The sequence below is a fragment of the Chiloscyllium plagiosum genome, unplaced genomic scaffold (assembly GCF_037043375.1).
Source record: "Chiloscyllium plagiosum isolate Xiang-an unplaced genomic scaffold, Cpla_swu_hap1 HiC_scaffold_3, whole genome shotgun sequence".
NCBI lineage: Eukaryota > Metazoa > Chordata > Chondrichthyes > Orectolobiformes > Hemiscylliidae > Chiloscyllium > Chiloscyllium plagiosum.
In genome coordinates, this window is record NW_028270141.1 from 140,706,325 (window position 1) to 140,724,839 (window position 18,515).

An 18,515-nucleotide genomic window follows, 5' to 3' on the forward strand; every position below is an offset into this window, starting at 1 on the left:
CACAGATGGAAAAAGGATGAGGTCCTGCAAAGTAGCGTTTAGGGAGTAGGTGACAGATTAAAATGCAGGATCTGAAAGGTTGTAATCTCTGGGTTACACCCACTGCTACGTGCTAACAAGTGCAGGAACAGGCTGACTGGAGCAGGAGGGGGAGGTTTTACATTCATGCAGTTCAGAAGAAGCCCTTCAACCCATCGAGTCCATACCAACAAAAACCACTAAAAATCCATCCTAGTGCCTTCAAGTGCTCATCCAAGTACTTTTTAAGGTTTGTCAGGTTTCCCGTCTCAGCCACCCACCCAGGCAGTGAGTCCATGAATGGAATTTAACGTGGGAATGAAAAGGATCCTCAGCTTTGAGGCTAAGAAAGATGAATCAGAGTAATTTCTAAATGGTGCGAAACTAGAAACTGCAAGAGGAGTGGGAAGATTGGGCAGTCTCGGTCAATAAATCACTTGAAGCTGGTAGGCAGGAATGACAAGGAATTAAATGGTTAAATTTGTCTCAAGGAGACTGGGATGCATAGGGGAGGATGTAATGGGTCAGAACCTACATGAGACCCCCATCATATGTGCTCCTCAGGAAGGACACCTTGAGACGTTGTGCAAATTGACTGGTGGGATAGGACATGCCCAGTGATGGTGATGATGGGGTCAGGGACAATGTCTGTAAGGTAAGATTCCATGAGAATGATCATGTCAGACTGTCACTTGACTAGACTGTGAGACAGCCCTCCCAGTTTGGGCACCCCAGATGTTGATCGGGACATGTTTTCAGAATCTTTCCTTGTTTCATTGACCTAATTCCTACATTATTGAGCACCCCTGTAAGCTAAGTTGGCACCTATCCAGGTGGCAACCTCAGAGCAGACAGAAGCAGGCTCTGATAGGTTGGCATCACCTGCTATTCTGCCCAGAAATTCCAGATGTCTGGCACACGGGGATCCAAAGTTTCCTTGTTTGCCTCATCCGGAGCTTATGTCAGTGGTTGTGCTGGGCAGCTTCAGTCTGACAGCGCTGGTCCAGGTGGACAGCAGCCTTTTAAAGATGGTGCCAATGCTGGGAACGCCAGTCTATTTCAGGATACCGTAGCAGTGCCAGATTGTCCAGGGTATGGCATGGCAAAGAATCCCGCTGGCACCGGCACAAGAGGGCCGGGTAGGTCATGGATGGGGTGAGTTTGAGGTGAAAGTGCATCGAGAGAAATGCTCCACAAAGTGACCCTTTGCCAAAAGAAAAGGTCAGCAGCTCTGGCAGGATCTGTGGAGAAACGTTTCAAGTCCAGAATGATTCTTCATCAGAACTGTCCTCAGAACTTCTTCAGAAGATTCAGGCCATGGTCCTGAGTTCTGATTTGAGAGCTAAATGGTTGAAGCCTAGGTGGGAAATATTGCACGTGCTGCTGAGGTACATAACAGTGCTCTGCAGCTTGTAGTTCCCATCCAGACCAGTGTGTTCAGCCTGGATGTGTGTCTTCAAACATGAATATGTTTTCACTGCTCTGCATGTGGGTTGAGCTGTAGTGTACATGCATACACACACATACTCACTCACACACATTCTCACATACACACACACTTACTCACACACATTCTCACATATTCACACACAGACTCACTCACACACATTCTCACATACACACACACTTACTCACACACATTCTCACATACACACACACTTACTCACACACATTCTCACATATTCACACAGACTCACTCACACACGTTCTCACATACACACACACGCACACTCACACATTCTCACATACATACACACAAACACACACATGCACACACACATCATCTCACTACACACACACATTATCTCACACACACACATCATCTCACACACTCTTACACACACACACACAGGTCTGACAGGGATCCTGGTCAGCGTTGGCCTGAGAACACCCAGCCTGTTCAGTTGGATCATGGGTGATCCATGTCTTAACTGTACCTCCCACCATCACTTCCTCTCTCCCAACACCATTATGGAACAAAAATAGATCAATCTCAGGCTTGGAAACTTCAATTAGTCCAACATCAAGTGAGTCAGTTGGGGAATGGGTTCCAAACCTCCACTTTTCTTCTTATGATCATATGACTTCACTCACGAATGACCAGCCACTAATAAGTGTGGATTGTAGTTCCCTGTCCTGGAAGTTAGCTTGTGGGTTTCATGTTGCAGGAACAATCTAATTATTTGTCACAATCTCATGACTTGCCACTTGAAATCTGATTGCAGGGTAATGTTGTGACGGGACACTTTGAGAGTGGGATTTAATTTGAATTCTGAGCCGATTTACAGGAACTCAACCAGGAATAATTCACTTTTATCAATCGGATAGTGTTTGCCCTAAGTAAGCTAATATATAAATGAACCTGTGAGATACTTTATTGTGGCCTCAGATTTATTTCCAAGATGAATTTGGACTAAGCATGTTAAATTTCACCCACAGTACGAATCTTTTATGGATCCAGTTAATACTATTTAACTGGCTATTTCTATTTTCCAATAATTTAATGACAGTGAAACCTAAAAGCGAACTTGATGATCAATCTTCTTACATCTAGGCCACCAGTAACAATGTCTGATTGTACAGCAAGTAGCTCTGGTTGTTTATAATAGAGGTGATTGGATTACAGTATATGACGTCTTCAACCAGAATTTAAGGAGCAAATCATTAAGTTGTGATAATAGACCAATTACAGAAAATTAGATTTGTGTGAATAAAAACAAAGCACAAAAATAATTTCATCTGAATGTCTGGTTAGTGTCTGCTACTCAGGCACTGTTTCATCTTGTCTGTGTTAGTTCAGTCTGCTATCCACCGATGTTTAATTTCTCTGCCATTATTTGAAAGTCATTTAAAAACCATCCAGTACCAATGAGCGCATGTCAGTTACAGAGATATATGAAGGTTGGTTTGGAGCTATGTTCATTTGTATAAACGACCTGGATGAGGGCGTAGAAGGGTGGGTTAGTAAATTTGCAGACGACACTCAGGTCGGTGGAGTCGTAGATAGTGACAAAGGATGTTGTAGGTTACAGAGAGAACATCAATAAGCTGCAGAGCTGGGCTGAGAGGTGGCAAATGGAGTTTAATATGGACAAGTGTGAGGTGATTCACTTTGGTCGGAGTAACCGGAATGCAAAGTACTGGGCGAATGGTATGATTCTTGATAGTGTAGATGAGCAAAGAGATCTCGGTGTCCAGGTACACAGATCCTTGAAAGTTGCCACCCAAGTTGACAGTGTTGTTAAGAATGCAAACAGTGTTTTAGCTTTAATTAATAGAGGGATCGAGTTCCGGAACAGTGAGGTTATGCTGCAGCTGCACAAAACTCTGCTGCGGCCGCACTTGGAGTATTGTGTACAGTTCTGGTCACCGCATTATAAGAAGAATGTGGAAGCTTTGGAAAAGGTGCAGAGGAGATTTACTAGGATGTTGCCTGGTATGGAGGGAAGGTCTTTGGAGGAAAGGCTGAGGGACATGAGGCTGTTTTCGTTAGAGAGAAGAAGGTTGAGAGATGACTTAATAGAGACATATAAGATAATCAGAGGGTTAGATAGGGTGGGCAGGGAGAGCCTTTTTCCAAGTATGGTGACGATGAGGGGGCATAGCTTTAAATTGAGGGATGATAGATATAGGACAGATGTCAGAGGTAGTTTCTTTACTCAGAGTAGTAAGGGTATGGAATGCTTTGCCTGCAACGGTAGTAGATTCGCCAACTTTAAGTACATTTAAGTCGTCATTGGGCAAGCATATGGACGTACATGGAATAGTATAGGTGGGATGGGCTTCAGATTAATATGACAGGTCGGTGCAACATCGAGGGCCGAAGGGTCTGTATTGCACTGTAACGTTCTATGTTCACTGAGAAATAGCTCAAACTCTTGGTTGATCTGTGTGTGTTCACAGCCGATAGTAATTAAATGTGGATGCTTCAAGAATTTATGAGGTGATTTCTTACCTCACAGTCGGCAAGCCCTATTTTTCTGTTGAATGGATATTCGTGATCAAGTATAGGGGAATAATCTTATTCCTTTGTAAGCCGTGCTAAATCAGAGTAACATGATGAGTTGTGGTAATAAGACTGTCCTTGTGAATTCAAGCACCAACATCACTATCACACAAAGTTATTATTTTTACTGGAATTTTAATTTCACATTAATTGCCATCGAATATCTGTGTCACTTTGAGTCTGTTAATATCTATAAGGCAACTCTGCCTGCCCTAATCCAGGTATTGTGGTCAAATAAATTCAATCAATGGAACTTCCTTCTAAAAATCTATCAACTGTGGGAAGTATTCTGATCATATTTCTTTGTTTGTGCTTCCCAGAAGTTTTCAATTGCTCCTTCTCAAGAATGTGATAGCTCATATCACAAGGAATAACTAAGTCTGTCCAACACAACCCAGGACAATGGTATATTGATTAGGTATTCTCTCTCGCCCAAATCAAATTCTTTCACTGCAGAATAAACTCTGGTGCCCAGGGCTCCAGTCCAAAATGCTGTCTTATACAGTGGACAGATTTCAGAGGGTAAGTGTCAGTAACCGAGCTTTGGCTAAATGACTCGGCTGAGGAGCACGCTGGGCTGGTAGCCATAGAAACATGTGGTGACATAATACATTAATGATGGGAATAAATAGAGCTGCACCTTCTTGAAGAGTGGGCGGTGGGAGAGGAGAACAGGGAGAAAGGGAACGGTAAGGATGGTGGAAGGGAAGTGGGGGGAGAAGGGAGGGGGAAAGGTGGAGGGGAGGAGGAGAGAGGGAGTGTGAGAACGAGGAGAAAAGAGGTGGAGGGATGGAGAAGTGGAAGTGAGGAGGAGGAGGGCGCGGGAGGAGGAGTGGAGGAGGAGAAGAAAGGTGGAGGGGAGGAGAAGTGGAGGGGAGGAGAGTTAGAGAGAAGAAGAGGAGAGGGAAGAGGCAAAGAATGGGAGGGAGAGTGTAAGAAAGAGCAGAACAAGTTTCAACAAGATACACTGGCTGCTGTTTGGGCAAATGGCGATAGCTGTTCAAATAAAACATGACCAATTAGTTCCTGTATTTACAGATTGGTGTTAAAAGAACGGTTAAAGTAATTGAATCACCTACTTGTTCAAAATGAAATGGAGGAGAAGTTAATCTAATTTTCAGTCTTTGTCACTACTTCAGACTGCTGGTTAGAATCTATGATTTGGAGACACTGGTGTTGGACTGGGGTGTACACAGCTAAAACTCACACAACACCAGGTTACTACCTGATGAAGGAGCAGTGCTCCTAAAGCTAGTGCTTCCAAATAAACCTGTTGGACTATAACCTGGTGTTGTGTGATTTTTAGCGTGGTTAGAATCTAGCTTAGCAAGGTGGTTGATTCTCTGAATTACCATTTGCAATACAAGAAGGATTTTTTAATGGAAATTTCCTAAAGAGAGTTTTCAGTTTTCAATTGCTCTGTTTACAGGTTTCTGCTGCCAAAAAACTATTTTGTTCAAAATGATTTGAAAATTCCAACAACAAAAAGTATCAGTCACGCGGTCACAGATTACAGACTGATGAGCTGGGATCATCATAAGAATTAAAGGATTAATCAAATTACTGAGAAACCCCAGTTTTCCAGTCTGATAATTTACGTTAGCAGAAGACACCAACCAGGCTTCTGCACTTTACAAGAAATGACTATTTATTATAAATAGACCTATTCTAAGCACAGGCAAACAAAATAGAAATTATCAACATACAGCCCTCTAGGTGAAACTCTGTCAATTCTTAACCTCACACAGACATGCAGACAAACATAAAAATGTAAATGCAATCAAAATACCATGGATGCTAGAACTCTGTAATGAAAACAGAGAATGCTGGAGAAACTCAGCAGTTCTGGTGTAGAGAGAGAAACAATAGCTAGTATTAATGTAAAGGAGATGTTATTGTGAGCAGTGAGACCAAACACAGTCTGGGTGCCTTCATTGTGGAACAGTCCTGCTCTGTCCTTCAGAATGAGCCCTCACTTTCCAGTCCCTGACCATTATAATAACCCATCTTGCTTCTGTGCTGGCATTTTCATCCCAGGCTTGCTGAAATGACCCCGCGTAGCTCAACACAAGTTCGAGGGGCAACACCTCATTTGCTGCTTAGGCATCTGCAGCCTTTAAGAGCCAACATTGAGTTCAACCCCTTCAGTCTCTGTGCTCCATTTTGATTACACCTTGTTTGTCTCTTGTTGGCTTTGTTCTCAGCAGAGCGGACCTATTTTTGTCTTTTTAACTGCTAACATTTCCATATTTTATGCTTTAATCTCACTTTACAGAAGCCTGGCTGCTTCACAAGGCAGTGCTGACTCAGCCCTATTCTCTCATGCACTTCTCAGTATTCCACATCCTGATCCTCAATGAGCTCCAGAATTACCAATGACCGAGGTCAGGTTAATTGCCCTATAGTTTCTCGTCTTGCGTCTCCCTCCATTTTTAAACAGCAGAGTCGCATTAGCCATTTTCCAGTCCTCTGCTAGCTTCCCTGATTCCAGTGATTCCTGAAGGATAACCACCAGTGCCTCCACAATCTCCTCAGCTATCCCCTTCAGACCCTGGGGTGTACTCCATCTGGTCCCGGTGGGTTAACCACCTCGGACCCTGCAGCTCCCTCAGCACCTCCTTAGTGATGGCCACTACACTCACCCAGTCACCTGATTCTCTTGAAGTTCTGGTATTCTGCTTCCAATGAGTTCCAGTAATTTGTTTGAAGTGCAACAACTCCTTCCACTGTTTCCTCAGTTTTAAAGTAGGTAGTGACAACCAGCCTACTTGAAAACATCCTGTGTTTCCTGGCCATTAACCACCCTCAGCCTGTGTTTCTACATTATCCCAAACACATGAGTCCTAATCTTGCGTAATAACCTCTTCTGTGGCATCTTTGCAACTGGCTTTTAAGAATCTAAATACAGAGGAACCTCGATAATCTGAGCGAGGTGGGCGGCAGTATTTTATTAAGATAATTGATTATTTGGTTAATTGATTCAATGCCTCTCCTCTAGGGCTCGGAATTTTCTGAAGTTTCCCTTTTCCTCGTTCCCCCTGCCTTGCTCCCTCTCTCCATCACAGGGTTTGTTTCTGAGCAGACACACACTTGTGTGTAAGGGACCTGCAGCATTGCTGAAGCCTACCGCGCCCCACCCCCACCATCAGTTCAACAGGATTGACACAGTGAGCACTTGCTAAGTCCGCTCCCTGTTTAGGAGACAAGGCAGCAGCACACCACAAGTGAGTCCTCAGTCACCGTCCAACCTCCCCCCAACCCAACCCCCTGTCCACCCCTGCCTCACCGACCGCACCCCAACGCTGTCCAACCCCACCCCCAATCTGTGCCCCACCCCCTGTCCATCCCCGCTCCCCCCCACCACCATCTGACCTGGCACCCCGACACCCCACCATGCAGCCCTGCCCCTGTCAGCCCTCCATCCGCCCTACTCCCCTGCATCCCCTCCCCACTCCTCCTCCAGGACAGCCGGACTAGACACCAACAGGAACCAGCTGCTGCCTTTGGGGGGTGAGTTTCAAAATAGCACGCGCGCGCACACACACACACGCACACACACACACGCACATACCACACACACATGCACAGGCACACACACACACATGCACGCACACGCGCACACACGCAAACACACACGTGCACACACGCACATGCACACATGCACACACGCGCACATGCGCACACACATGGGCGGCACGGTGGCACAGTGGTTAGCACTGCTGCCTCACAGCGCCTGAGACCCGGGTTCAATTCCCGCCTCAGGCGACTGACTGTGTGGAGTTTGCACATTCTCCCCGTGTCTGCGTGGGTTTCCTCCGGGTGCTCCGGTTTCCTCCCACAGTCCAAAGATGTGCAGGTCAGGTGAATTGGCCATGCAAAATTGCCCGTAGTGTTAGGTAAGGGGTAAATGTAGGGGTATGGATGGGTTGCGCTTCGGCGGGTCGGTGTGGACTTGTTGGGCCGAAGGGCCTGTTTCCACACTGTAATCTAATCTAAAAAATCTAATCTAAATCTAAATCACACGCACACACATGTGCACACGCACACATGCGCACACACACGCACACACGCATTCACAACACACACATACGCACACATGCAAATGCGCACGCACACACAACACACACGCACACACACACACGCACAAGCAAACACACACGCACACGCACACACACCCACACGCACATACACACACGCACATGCAGATGCACACACACACGCACATGCACACGCACATGCACACACGCACAGACACATGCACACACACAGGCACACACATGCATGCACACACACAGGCACACACATGCATGCACACACACACGCACACACACACACGCACGCGCACACGCAGCCGCATACTCACACACACACATGCATACATGCACACGCAGCCACACACACGCACACACAGCTACACGCAGCCACACACGCACACGCACACACACACGCACACACACACACGCAGCCACACACGCACACGCGCAGCCACACACACAAACGCACACACAAACGCACACACACAGATGCACACACACGCACATGCAGCCACACACACACGTACGCACATGCACACGCACACACACACATGCACACGTGCAGCCACACACACAAATGCGCACACACACACGCACACACACAGATGCACACGCACACATGCAGCCAAACACACACATGCAGCCACACACACGCATACGCACACACACGCAGCCACACACACAACTTTTTACTGCAACTTTTTGACAAGTTCCCACCTCTGCCCTGTACAGGACAATGTTGGAGAGATGATCTGGGGCAGGAGGGTTCAGGGTATATGCCTGTGTAGAACTCCAGAGGAAGTGTGTGGAGAGGGAGAGAGCGCGGGAGGTCAGTCATTTGGAGACGGTACCTGTGCTCCCATCAATGTCCAGGACTGTTCTCGGCAGCATTTCAGTAAGCCGAGTTCATTTTTAATCATTATAAACAAAAGATACAATCAGTGTTGGAAACACCTCTTTGATGTAATGTTTCTATCAGGACCTCAAGATCTCCTTCGGATAATCCAAAATCCGGATAATTGATGTTCGGATAATCGAGGTACCTCTGTATACTACATCCCCATTGTCTTTCCTGCAAGTTGCATCCTGAAAAAAAACTCTATTAGATTTAATAACACAGTTACTGTATCATAAAATGTTGGCTCTGTCTAACCATTGTTTAATTTTCTAGGTGTCCTATTCACAAGTCCCTATTAATAGATTCTGATTTTCTTAATTATTGATGTCTGGCTAGAGTCATGGAGTCATACAGAGGTACAGCACGGAAACAGACCATACAGTCCAACTCGTCCATGAATTGAATCATGGACGAATTGGATATCTTGGTAATCTTGAATTAATCCAGTCCATTTGCCAGCGTTTGCCCCATATTCCTCTAAACCCTTCTATTCATAAACCTGTCCAGATGCCTTTTAAATGTTGCAGTTGTACCAGCCTCCACCACTTCCTCTGGCAGCTTATTCCACACACGTACCACCCTCTGCGTGAAAAAGTTGACCCTTAGGTCCCTTTTAAATCTTTCCCATCTCACCCTAAACCTATGCCTTCTAGTTCTGGACTCCCCCACCTCAGAGAAAATACCTTGTCTATTTACCCTATCCATGCCCCTCATGATTTTATAAACCTCTATAAGGTCGCCTCTCAGCCTTTTATGCTCCAGGGAAAACAGCCCCAGCCTGTTCAGCTTCTCCCTCTTGGACAAATTCTCCAACCCTGGCAACATCCTTGTAAATCCTTTCTGAACCCTTTCAAGTTCAGGAATATCTTTCTGATAGGAAGGAGACCAACTGGCCTATATCTGCTGGTCTGTATTCCCTGATTTATCTCACTGTCCTCTCTTGATTAGCACCTTTTCCACTTCTAATGTACAGTACATTTTAGATATTCACTGTTTAATAGGACCAGACAGAGAGCAGCTCCATTCGCTAGCCAACGGCATTAGACAGACTTCAGTCCCATCCTCCATCAGTCCTCGTGTCACATATGTTACTGACACTTTTGCTGACGGTCAGTGTTTCGGACTCTTATTGGGCTCCTATCTCTGCACTCATTAAGCCGTACTGTAACGAAGCAGGGAGCTGGACTTGTGCTTGGATTCATGCATTGTCCTGGATTTGCACGCAAATTTCCTGTATACAACCCACTGAACAAGTGCTAGTCACGTCGGCTGCCCTGCAGTATCAGTGTCAACCCCCCCACTCCCCCAACTGTCTCCACTCCCACCCCCATCTTGACCTTACTTCGCTGTGTGTTACTTATTTTTCTTTCTGGTGCTGTTGCAAAGAAGTGACCATGTTGCATGCAGTACTTGCTTCATTTAAGGTCAGTATTTCAGTGCTGACCATCTGCAAAGGTGACAGTAAATGCACTCTCTTCAGAGATTTTACTCTGCACAGATTTTCGAGCTCAATATGTTTATGGGGACGCTTATAAATCGAGTCTACTCTAAATCTAAACAACCTATTTGGCTCCATATAACTTGTCGCTACCATGTATTAAGTTCCTGTCATAAATATTCGGTGCCTTGATCCTGACTGACTATGTACAGGATTTTGTTACAATCAGTTGGACTGCGATTGATTTTTTTTCTTGCTTTTAAAAGTTAATAATGGAGGAAATAGAGATGTAAAATTCACAAGCACGTGCAATTTATAATGTAACCTTCATAATGTCCTGATGGAAGATGGACTTTGGACAGAGATGATACAATTTAAACTTGCTGACTGAACATTTCAGCTGCCTAGACTATCTTCAAAGAAAGTGTTTCTAGTGCAAATATCTGCCCGTTGCTGTGGGTGGCACCAATACTCAATTCAGCCAGGCGTACAGCACAAATATCACCAGGGTAGCAACCATAACTAAATACAGAATCAATTACAGAATGCAAAGTGTTTCTGACTTGCACTGATCTGGGAGTGTACTTTTGCTTGTGTGGTAGTCATATAATTCAGTCAGGCATACCGCATAACCATTATCAACCACAACTATTTATAAGCTCAATACATATTGTCAATAAAGCGTCCTTAGGCTAGTCCCTGTGTGCTGGCGGCTGGCAGGTTTGGGAAATAAAAAGCTTGATTTGATAATCTTGTGCTTCAGTAGTTCACTGTTTCAATCATGTCAGCCTCAGTTATCCACTGGAATCCTGGGGTGGGGCTCCAGTAATCCCTCCATCATCTGACAGCAGGCCAACTAACTGAACCAGATTGATCCTCCACTTATATGTCATGGGTAAGAATCATTATGATCCCTTGAGAAGGATGGAAGTGTTTGATTCAACAATATCCAAATGTAGCTTCAAAGGGATTCACAGACCGGGAGACAGGGGTGGGAGGCAATAAATCATGCAGCATGGTAAGGAGGGCTTGCTCATTCCGGACCTGCTGCAGGGCAAATCCAACCCGGCTAATTACCGTCCCATCAGTCTGCTCTCGATCATCAGTAAAGTGATGGAAGGTGTCATCAACAGTGCTATCAAGCAGCACCTGCTCAGTAATAACCTGCTCAGTGACGCCCAGTTTGGGTTCCGCCAGAGCCACTCAGCTCCTGACCTGATTATAACTTTAGTTGAAACATGGATCTGAGCGAGGTAAGGTGAGAGTGACTACCCTTAAGACCTAACCTGCATTTATCCAAGCATGGCATCAAGGATTCTGAGTTAAATTGGAGTAAGTGAGAAACAGGGGAAACGTCTCTGCTGGTTGGAGTCATATGTAGCACAAAGGAAGATGATCGTGGTTGTTGGAGGTCAGTCATCTCAACCCCAGGACTTCTCCATAGGAATTCCTCAGGGTAGTGTGCTAGGCCCAACCATTTTCAGCTGCTTCGTCAATGACCTACCCTCCATCATAAGGTCAGACGTCGGGATATTCACTGAAGATTACACAATGTTCAGCACCATTCATTGTTCCTCAAGATAACCTATATTTTATTTGAAATATAAACGGGGAAAATGGAAGTTTGTGTTGAGAAAGAGATGTTTTCTTTGTACAGCTTAATTGAAGCATGTAAGATCTTGACCAGGTGGATTTCCTCTTGTGGGAGAATCTAGAATGTGAGTCAAAGTTTAAAAATAAGGGGGAGCCATTTAAAACAGAGATGAGGAAACCTTTTCTCTCTCTCAAGGTGTTATGCGTCTTTAGGATTCCTTTCCTCAAAAGGCAATGGTTGCAAAATCTTAAGATAGTTTTAAGGGAGAGATAGATAGATCTTGATTGCCAAAGGGGTGAAAGATTATTGAAGATATGCAGGAATGTGGAGTTGAGGTGGGAATCACACAAGTCATGATTTTATTGAATGACAGAGTAGGCTCAAACAGTTTGAGTGGCCTCCTCAGTTCCTTGTTCATATATTGATTACACTATGTCAGGTAACATTTGGAGAACTGGGTCAGATGTTTTGGCCCCAGGTGTATTTATGTTGAAAAGCGCTCAGCAACAGCTTATGAATAGTTTATCACAGACCCTCGGGGGTCTGCTGTCAGATTTCCAAACGCCTGCAGGCCAAGCCAGATCCCTCTCTCTGTCTTTTCCCCTCTGTGAATGGAAAACAAAATAACACTAAGAGACTTTGAAAAGATGAACCTCTAACTCAGGCAGAAGACTTAGGTCCAAATGATTGGCCACTGAATTAAATAGGCCTCCTTCTTCAAGGACCGCAAATTCCCTCCCGACGTGGTCGACGATGCCCTCCACCGCATCTCTTCCACTTCCCGATCCTCCGCCCTTGAACCCCGCCTCTCCAACCGCCACCAGGACAGAACCCCACTGGTCCTCACCTACCACCCCACTAACCTCCATGTACAGCACATCATCCGCCGCCATTTCCGCCACCTCCAAACTGACCCCACCACCAAGGATATATTTCCCTCCCCTCCCCTATCAGCATTCCGTAAAGACCACTCCCTCCGTGACTCCCTCGTCAGATCCACACCCCCCACCAACCCAACCTCCACTCCCGGCACCTTCCCCTGCAACCGCAGGAGGTGCAAGACTTGCGCCCACACCTCCCCCCTCACCTCCCTCCAAGGCCCCAAAGGAAACTTCCATATCCGCCACAGATTCACCTGTACCTCCACACATATCATCTATTGCATCCTCTGCACCCAATGTGGCCTCCTCTATATTGGGGAGACAGGCCGCCTACTTGCGGAGCGTTTCAGAGAACACCTCTGGGACACCCGGACCAACCAACCCAACCACCCTGTAGCTCAACATTTCAATTCCCCCTCCCACTCCACCAAGGATATGCAGGTCTTTGGACTCCTCCATCGTCAGACCACAGCGAAACGACGGTTGGAGGAAGAACGCCTCATCTTCCGGCTAGGAACCCTCCAACCACAAGGGATGAACTCGGATTTCACCAGTTTCCTCATTTCCCCTCCCCCCAGCCTGTCTCAGTCAAATCCATCAAATTCAGCACCGCCTTCCTAACCTGCAATCTTCTTCCCGACCTCTCCGCCCCCACCCCAGTCTGACCTATCACCCTCACCTTGACCTCTTTCCACCTATCGCATTTCCGACGCCCCTCCCCCAAGTCCCTCCTCCCTATCTTTTATCTTAGCCTGCTGGACCAACTTTCCTCATTCCTGAAGAAGGGCTAATGCCCGAAACGTCGATTCTCCTGTTCCCTAGATGCTGCCTGACCTGCTGCGCTTTTCCAGCAACACATTTCCATCACTGAATTAAATAATGTTACAATCAACAACAACTTTATGTAATTGATAAAAAGGGAAAGAACTTTCAGAAGGTCACCTCATTCAACCGTTCTGACCCTTGGTCCACAGAATATGTTCCCTTTTTCCTTTTAACCTATAATATTTCCACAAAACTGTCAAACTGACTCATCCTGAATTGAATGCATTTGCATTTAAAGAGGGCATAGGCTAAGTTCTCAATTAGTATTTAATAATCCATTTTGCCAGTTTTTAAAGGATAGATTTATTATAAGAATACATTTTAACTTTTTATTTACCGTTGTGAGTTTCTTTTACCTCAAATATTGGTTACAGTCAGGCAAATTAATCATCATGTGATTACATTGATCATTTTCACATTTCTGATGACATATGGAACAGGGGGGCTTGATTTCCAGTGCGCTTTGTCAAAATGCAGCAAGACCTGGACAGTATTCAGGCTTGGGCTGATAACTGGCAAGTAACATTCATGTTACATCAAAATCAGGCAATGAGTATCTCCGACAGAAAGAATCTAATCATCACTCCTTGATATTCAAAGGCCTTACCATATCACTATCAGCATCTTAACATTGACCAGAAACTGATGGATTGATTGATTAATTTGATTTATTGTCACGTGTACCTAAGTACAGTGAAAAGTTTTGTTTGCGAGCCGTACAGGCACATCATGCTAAGCAAGGACTTACAGATCATAGGGTGAAAAAAAACTTGGACAGAGTAAGGCATACCGGTTACACCACACAGGATGTGAGCTAGGCAAGCTGAATAGATTTACAAGAAGATTATTAGTAATTTTTGAACTTGGAATTTAGATTTAAAAGTATCGAACAGTTATAAGAAGAGAAATGTTAGGGTTAGATCTGCTGTAGGGAGTTCACCAGGAGTTGCCTACTGTTGGCACCATCTTGAATGTGGAATCGGACCATGAAAATACTGTGGCTACAAGAGTAAGTCAGAAGCAAGGATTTCTGCTACACGTAACTCCTCTCCTGAGTTCTTAAGATCTGACCATCCTCTACAAGTATTATAATCCCATCTGATGTTATTCCTGGACAAGTTAGATCCCAGACTGAAATCTGGCTTCTTAGATCATATTCTCTTTATTTGGCTTTAACCAGGGTGGTTTCTCATTGAAACATAACCATGCAATGTCGTAGATTTGGATCTAATAGTAAAACAGAACATGAGGGCGTAATAGAAATGAAGATAGAGCAGAATAAAACAAACTATTTACATACAGTAAGTTGTGTCTAAGTTTAGAACAGCACTGTAGCTTAGTGGTTAGCACTGCTGCCTCACAGCACCAGGAACCTGGATTTGATTCCAGCCTTGGGTGACTGTCTGTGTGGACTTTGTACATTCTTCCAGTGTCTGGATGTAGTCTGCTCAGTTTTCTCCCACAATCCAAAGATGTGCAGGTTAGGTGAATTGACCATGCTAAATTCCCCATGGTGTCCAGGGATGTTCAGGTGAGGTGGATTAGCTATGGGAAATGTAGGGATAGGGTAGGAGGGTGGGTCTGGGTGGAGTGCTCTTCAGAGGATTGGTGTGGACTTGATGGGCAGAATGGCCTGCTTCCGCACAGTAGGAATTCAAAGTTTAAAGATTTTGAAACACATAGTACAGTGATCAATCCCATTAATCCTAATACTATCCCTTTACAGTACTTGGAATTTAGAGGAATGAGAGGTGATCTCACTGAAACATATAGGGCTTCATAAGGGGCTTAACAGGGGATATGGTCAGAGGATGCTTCCCCTCATGGGAAAGTCTAGGACCAGAGGGCATTGTCTCAGAATTAAGAGGCACCAATTTAATATTGAGTTGAGGAGGAATTTTGTCTCTCAGAGAGTTGTGAGTCTTTGGAACTCCTTGCCACAGAGAGCTGTGGGGGTTGAGTCCTTGTGTGTATTTAAGGCTGAGACAGATAAGATTCTTGATCAGAAGGGGAATCAAAGGTAATGGGGAAAGGACAGGAAAGTGGACATGAGGAATGTCGGATCAGCCATGATCCTATTAAATGGCAGAAAGGGCTCGATGGGATGGACAGTCTACTCCCCTTCCTCGACGAAATTGCCTCCTCTCTCACACATAAAGATTTGACTTAGTTCCGGCTTCCATTGCCCTCTTTTTAAGAATCTGATTGCACTTTTCTTGAATCTTCATACAGCTGAGCTCAATCTTCCTCAGCTTCAAATGTCCCTTCAAGGTTTTGAGCAATCATTTCTGGTCTGGAACTATTTAATAAAAGGTCTGAACTGTCAATCTTCCTGACTTAAGACTTCACTTAAGACTTCTGCAAACCTGCCAAATTGAAAACCAAGAGCTCTCCAAGCCAAATAAATTCATTTCACAACCTTCTTACTGAAGCCTAAAGCACTACACTGTTTACTTTATGCTTATGAACACACTCCCAATATATCCAAATACCCTTTAACCTCCAAGTACTATCTCTCTCATAGCATTTTTAAAAAGGAATTCCTAAGACTGCAGAAATACTAACAAGTTAATCATTAACCTTTCCTCACAAACACAATCCCACATGCCACTAATTCAAAATCCAAAAATCAAAATCAAATTATACTTATAAATATATAAGTATCCATCACACAAGGCACAAGTCGGAAGTGTGATGTATTCCTCCCCAGTTGCTTGGATGAGTGCAGCTCCAATAATACTCTAGAAGCTTGACACCATCCCTAACAAAGCAGCCCACCTGATAGGTGTCTCTCTAACACCAATGCACAGTGGCAACAGTTTGGCAAGGCACAGTGCCACAACTTGCCAAGACATCCTAGACAGCACCTTGCAATCCCACAATATCTATCACCTAGAAGGACAAGGGCAGCAAAACCTCATCATCTACAATTTCCCATCCAAAACATGCACCATCCCGACTTGAAAATATATTGTTGTTCCTTTACTATTGCTGAGTCAGTATCCTAATACCACATAGACTACACTGGCCAAGAAGACAGCTCAACATCTCCTTCTCAAGGGCAATTTGGGGGTGGACAATAAATGCTGGCTCAGCCAGTGACACCAACCTCTTGTCCAAAATGCAATATTCTGAATGAATGAATAAATAGATTAATGAATAAATAAGGAAATGCTTATTGTTAGGGACAGAGTGCAGTTCCAGAATTGGCCACCCTTTCGGTGGCACTGATGGGCTAGAGACCTGCTGACCATCTAATTGGCTGATAGCCATTAAAACGTTATTAGGTAACCTAGCTAAGAGGAGGCAGAATACTTCACCCCATGTTTTTAGTCAGGAGGACAAGGCTACTGTATCTGTGTGGAATCTGCAGGATGTGCAGAATGCAAAAGCCCTAAGGTTATTAATTGCTGTCTCAGTTTAACACCTCATCCAGAAGGCAGATCTTCATGTGGTGCTTCCCTAGCACTGTACAGCAGTTCCAACTGCACGTATACATTGTCCAGCCCCTGTTACAGTTACAGCTAAACAAAAAAAAGACCTAAAACTGGATGAAATTACTTTGTTGCATTTATTCAACTATCGGGGATCAAGGTTTCAGCAAAGTGTTCACACAGAGTGACCAGCAGCCAGAATCAGTTACTGCAAACAGCAGATAGCTGTCCAGGCTGAAAGGACACTGTACGGTGTAGGACCAGATTTACCTGGTTCAGCAACTGCTTGGCCCAGGACCATAATAAACTACAGAAGGTGGTGTGTACAGCCCAGACTGGTACAGAAGCCAACCTCCCATCCAGTGACTCCATTTAGACTTCTCGTTGCCATGGAAAGGTAACCATACAGTTCTATGGTAATTAGCAAACTCCATTCAGCTTTTTCTAGGATAATGGTTAAGTGTGTGTGTCTCTCTGTCTGAACGAACAACAGGTAAGGCAGCAGCTTCATAATCCTCTGGATTGTAACCGCCAACACACAGGATAAGTGTGGCTCAACTCTGCTAAAACACTTACCTGGGCTCTATCCAACTGTCTCCCCTCAGTTAGGACAACGTGGGTTCAAGTTCCACTTCAGAAACCTGGATACAGACTCGAAGTTGGCAGCCCAGTGCACTACCAGGGGGAGGGGTTGCACTGTCAGAGGTGCTGTTTTCAGCTGCAATGTTAAATTGAAGTCTCATCTGCCCTTGGAGGTGGGCTGTGAAACATCCCATGACCCTATTTTTAAGAAGAGCAGGGAGGGTATCCCCACTAATCTAGACAATATTTATTCCTTAATCAACAGCATAGAGATGGATTATCTGGCTGTTATCACAGAGCTGACTGTGGGAGCCTGCTGTGTTCCCTAAATTGCAGCAGTGACTATGTAAGTCATTTGTTTTCTTTTTTTCTCTCTCTCTTTCTTACTTATCCAGGCTGACTCTCAGTGATGCTCTGGGAGATTCCTGCATTTGCAGAACATTGTCTTTTGAGCGAGATGTTACAATGAACAGGTATATCTTCCCAGTGTTTGAGTTGATAATGTATTCTGCAATCAACGTATAGGTTGTGGGACCTTACCTCAGAATTAAGGTTTTTACCCCCAAAAATATACTTCTATTCATAAAATTTGTAAAAAATACATTAGAAAACATTCCACTTGGAAATGTCTGCATTTACAATAAAATTCACTTGCCTCCATATTGTGTGTTCTGCTAGTGCCTTAAACAACTATAATAGTCTTAATATTAACAACATATATTCCTTGTGAGGTAATGACAGTAAATCACTTTGGGACAACTAAAGGTGCAACATAAATGCAAGTTCTTTTCCCCTATCATTACAA

General features: G+C 44.6%; 1 protein-coding gene across 3 annotated transcripts in view; it reads left to right on the forward strand.

Annotated features, from left to right (window-relative positions):
- Positions 1–18,515, forward strand: part of LOC148151360 (putative G protein-coupled receptor 139) — a 127,844-nt gene that overhangs the window by 53,505 nt on the left and 55,824 nt on the right. Inside the window, exon 2 of one of the 3 annotated variants that reach the window (XM_087983904.1) lies at positions 18,106–18,183. The exons of the other annotated variants lie outside the window; for them this stretch is intronic. The gene's annotated coding sequence lies outside the window, so the exon portion shown is untranslated. The remainder of the gene's footprint in view (positions 1–18,105; positions 18,184–18,515) is intronic. 3 annotated transcript variants of the gene reach the window in all.